The sequence below is a fragment of the Sphaeramia orbicularis genome, chromosome 8 (assembly GCF_902148855.1).
Source record: "Sphaeramia orbicularis chromosome 8, fSphaOr1.1, whole genome shotgun sequence".
Classification (NCBI taxonomy): domain Eukaryota; kingdom Metazoa; phylum Chordata; class Actinopteri; order Kurtiformes; family Apogonidae; genus Sphaeramia; species Sphaeramia orbicularis.
This window is the reverse complement of record NC_043964.1, coordinates 41,956,753-41,961,806: the sequence shown is the minus strand read 5'-3', so window position 1 is coordinate 41,961,806 and position 5,054 is coordinate 41,956,753. Positions and strand designations below refer to the sequence as shown.

General features: G+C 39.0%; 1 long non-coding RNA gene across 1 annotated transcript; it reads right to left on the bottom strand.

The window, feature by feature from the left end:
• Window positions 1–241: 241 nt before the first annotated feature.
• On the bottom strand, window positions 242–1,591 carry LOC115423356 (uncharacterized). Its single transcript, XR_003935957.1, has 4 exons — window positions 1,451–1,591; window positions 1,295–1,366; window positions 955–1,207; window positions 242–472 (listed from the first exon to the last, which is right to left on the bottom strand). It is a non-coding gene; the product is annotated as an uncharacterized LOC115423356 (long non-coding RNA).
• Window positions 1,592–5,054: the final 3,463 nt, after the last annotated feature.

The window sequence follows — 5,054 nt, the reverse complement described above, 5'->3', positions numbered from 1 at the left end:
AAGAGTTACTGATAAGAAAATTCAATGAAATTACTATCACATCAAATGTTAGTGATTCCAAAATGGTGTCCTGTGAGCATTGGCTTTTTTCCACTTTGCATGTGTGGAGAGAGAGGGAGTGCGGGGAAAGTCGGGTGACAACGCCACCTGGGGAATTGCACCCCAGGAAATTAGTAAGAAAGGCTCTCAGGTTCAAATTTGAAAAATACCACAGGGGCATAGACGGTTTCAATTTAAAACATTTTATTAAACAAGTTATTATATTATTAAAAAGACTGCCACTATGAAAAAGCTAGCACATGGCCCATAAAGGTGAACAGGGCCGGGGCTTACCACTATGGCAGGGATCCAACAAAATATAAAAAAAGGGACCGCAAACCAACACCCATTTAACTGCACACCAAAGAAACTGGAAGCTGTGAAGAAAAAATCCACCACCAGGGATCACGCTGCCGCCCTAGGCCCACGGCACCTGTTCAAAAGAAAAAAAGAAAACAATTTTAAAAAAGGCCACGTGCTGCCCCCAACCCCTCAACTAAAATAAAGAAAACACAATTAATCAAACTATAACACACAGAACTAAACAAAACACGATGACAAACTAAGAATAAACAGAACACTGAACAAAAAGGAAAAAAAAAAATATACTAGAAATTCAACTAACCAGAAAGTTAACAATAAGCAAAAGTTACTAAACAGAAAAATACAGTAATGATAAACAAATTAACCATACAAAAAGAAAGACTAACACAATAAACCAAAATTCAATCAAACACAATATAACAAATGGAATACATACAACTATAACAAACACAACCCAATAATGCACAAACACAAAACAAAAAGAACACAATATAACAAAAGATTCAATGACACCAATTCAATATGATACAGACAAACAAACAAACAAAACGCAATGGAATACAAAACAACTAAATGAAAAGAAGGAAACACCTGGAGAGGGGAATGGCGCATCCGCATTGCTCCGCAGGCACCTGCCACGAGTTTCGGCAGGGCGAGAGGTGAACCTAAGCCGTCTACGGAGGACCACGGATGTAAGATTAAAATAAAACCATAAAAGTCAAAACAGCCAGAACAGCAGCGCTTCAGGAGGGTGAGGAAAATGCGGTGGTGGAATCTGGGGACATGTGCTGGCTCCACAGTCTTGTTATGTGTAGAATGAAATTTTTAACCCAGCTCCACCACACTGCAGCATAAAAAAAAGCATAATTAGCTCCGGGAGCCAGGCAACAAAGGACAAAACTGCACTGAAAGACTAACAACAGCGACCTACCAGTGCACATACACCCGATTGAACACCAGCAGGAAAACGTGCCTCTACACACTGCTCCAGAAGTCAGCCGCACTACAATGAATGTTAAGGTAATAAATGCGGAGATACAAAAGCGCTTTTGCACAACCGGCCAAAGGCAGATCTAAAACGTCTTACCTGTTCAGTAGTGATGGGTCCAGCAACACCGATGCATCAGCACATGCGTCTAGCTCATAGAGCTAAACCCCGTGTCGATGTGCGTATCGCTTCAAGAAAGTCACGTGACCGATACAGGACCTGTTTTGGAACTGACACTGAGGCGCCAAACCATGTTTTTAAGGAAACGCATCTGTCAACGGGATGCATCTGCCAAAAGAATCTCATATCTTTTGCGGTTCATCATCAAATTCATCAAGAATTCTGGAGCAGCCTCAAGCCAAAAGAAAGGTTTCCACCGTGTGGGACCATGTTGATCTCATATCAGAAAATAAGGGATTTGTTTGAATTTCCTTGTTGTTTCATCCTGTTCCTCTCAGAGTTTCCACTTGAGCTATCTGAATTAAAATTCATTTCAAAGTGACTCTTACTTTACTATTCATATTATTTTCTGCAGGTTAAATGTTGCATTTTTTGGACAGAACTTTCCTATTTAAACAAAAGCACCTCCTAAATGCTGAGGCATTCTAGGGCCAGGCATGAGAATGAAGTCCAGATCCACCAGGACAAACTCAGCTGTACAGCCATTCTACAACTGACTCACAGTTGCGTTATTGATAATTAATTCCAATTAATTTATTCTTTACTTCATGTTTAACCATCAAGCTCAAAACGTTGGAAAAAAAATTTTTTTTAATAAAAATTTGTAAAAAAAAAAAAAAAAAAAAAAAATACGAAAAAAAAAGAAAATCCCAGTCCACAAGCATCCTCATTCACAACACATTCACTTAGATTTTCACATTATGATCCATGTTCACATTATTTATTGACTGTATCTAAAAATATCAAAGATATTTTAAATTTAAATGAAATATGAAATAATACAATATAAAATACAATGACTTAAATTATATTATTGTATATACTAGGTCATCAAATCAGTGTCAGTTGAGTCTGTCAACTTGGTTGCCTGTAGGGATTTTGAAGGTCCAGCAGGTGTCAGTATTCAGTGACACAGTATCGACACAGTATCAATACAGTTTGGCAATGTGTCGAAACGCTTCATGACACCTCATCTACCCGTCACTACTGTTCAGTTTTGCCGACCAGCCACCAGCATTATACTGGATTTAAAAAGAAACGCCACACGGCTAACACTGCTGCCGACGAGAAACAGAGAAAGTGTGTTTGCACCTGCATATATATACGGCACGTAACGCCTCCCTTCAATCAGTGCCGATTTGGCACACGGGGGGAAGGGAGGAGCAAATCCTCCTGCCACACATATTTTTCTGATGTCGTAAGGTTTTCTTCCGGTGGAGTTTTGTGTATTTATTACCTCCTCTGTTATGTTTTCATTGGGGTTTGTCTGTTTGTTTGGTTGTTTGTTAGCCAGAAAACTCAAAAAGTTATGGACGGATTCTGATGAAATTTTCAGGAAACATTGATACTGGCACAAGGAACAAATGATCCAATTTTGGTGGTGATGGGGGGGGCGGGGGGGCTGATCTGCCTTGGCGTCGGTCTGCTCAGAATTATGGGAGATTTCTCATACCCCTCCATTTGTAGTGTGGTCCTGAAAAATTTCCATTTTGAGGGCCAAACAGCCCTCCCCCTTAGCCCTTGCCCTCCGACTCATCAAGAATAGGGACCCCTTCTCAAGAACGCACAAAATGGAGGGGAGGGCCAAGGGGGGAACTGGGATTGGGCCTTATGCTTTGTACCTTCCATCATTTGTATGATTGTTAGCTCCCTTCTTCCTTTTATTAGGGACCGAGCCGAAAGGTAAGCCTCACTCTCACTGTGTGAGAGGGCCTTGCCTGCAAGCAAGGCCCTATTGTTTTTCATTCATTTTTATATTTTTTTCCTGACCACCACTTTGAACTGGATTTTGACCTCCTATACATGTTCAAAAACTCACCAAATTTGGCAAACATGTCAGGTCTGGCGAAAAATTTTATAAAATGTAAAAATTTTACCCAGAGGTGCCAAAATGAGCTTTCTAACGCCCCCTAGATACACAAAAACGGCCCTAGCGGCCAGTAGGAATGTCGTAGAAACATGAAATCAATGCCAAAATTTTCGTCTCATTGAGCCCAACAAATCACGTGCTGACACTCATGACCTAACTCCAACAGGAAGTTCAGAATTTGCCTTTCAAAATAAAATGCTCAAATTGCTAACTTCTAGTAGGAATGTCGTAGACACACGAAACCAACGCCAAAACTTTCATTTAATCGAGCCCAACAAATCACGTGCGACAACTATGAGCTAGCTCCAACAGGAAGTTTGCAATATGCCTTTCAAAATAAAATTTTCCAAACTAACTCCGATGACACCGTTTGTCCTATTGACTTCTAAATAGCACCAAAAGATAGAGTGAACCCTCTTCACAAAAGTGATCGTGCACTTTTTCTAGAACTGTCTTAGTTTTTTTTTTATAAGCCCGCAAAGTTGCGATGTTTGGAACTCATTTTTCACTTTGCAGTTTTTCCCCACATGTGACATATCTACGCGATCACGGGACTCACCACAATGCTCACATGCAAAAAATTTTGACATACGATGTACGGTTATTGATTTATAACAATTTGTTTATTTTCATGTTTTTTTCCACTTTAGACTGCCATTTGACCCCCTTAACATGCTCCAAAACTCACCAAATTTGCCATGTATGTCATGGCTGCTGAACACTTTGATTCAATATCAAAATTAACCCCTTGGGTGCCAAAATGGACTCTGTAGCACCACCTATGTACTAAAAAACACACAAAATCTGCCCTAGCAGCCAGTAGGAATGTCACAGAAACATGAAACAAATGCCAAAATGTTGGTCTGATTGAGCCCGACAAATCATACACTGACACTCATGAGCTAACTCCAACAGGAAGTTGGCAATCTGCCTTTGAAAGTTACTCTACGTTTCTGCAATTACTGCTTATTCATTTCAGGCTTTTGACAAAAAAGTTATACCTCATTAAATTCCCACAAGTCTGCAGAATCCATAACTGAAAGAGTTTTTCAGATACAACCTACGGTTATGGAATAATGGCGATTTTTTGAAGAGTACATTTAGTTTCACTTTTCACAATGACAAAGTCCCTCTATAAGGCTTACTACTAAAGCTGTGTAAATATCTGACAATAGACTAGTAGTTACAGCTGTGGTCTATTGTACAGGAAACCTGAGTTCAAACCCTGGACAAGGACAACTTTTTTTTTTTTTCCCCTCACATTTTAAAACAGGTTTTGCTGCATTATATTGTGGATATTGGACATTTTGCACACATTACAAAGTACACAGTGTAATTTTTTTCTAAATAAAACCCCTATTAAAAATAATACATAATGTCTATTACATAACTTCTTTTCATTTTTATGACCAAACGCTCAACTGTTTGTACAATGTTTCTTCATTCAAAAGTACTCTTTCTCACAGACACACATGCTCACACAATAGGGTTTTTCCAAAATAAAAGCCTTAATTGTGATAAATCATCATTTTATGCTCAATTATTCATACAATTTCTATTCATTTTTCAAACTGATTCTTTCTCTCACATACAAAACAAATGCACATACACACAGTAGGGTTTCCAAAATAACAGTTTCATTTAAAGGTGATG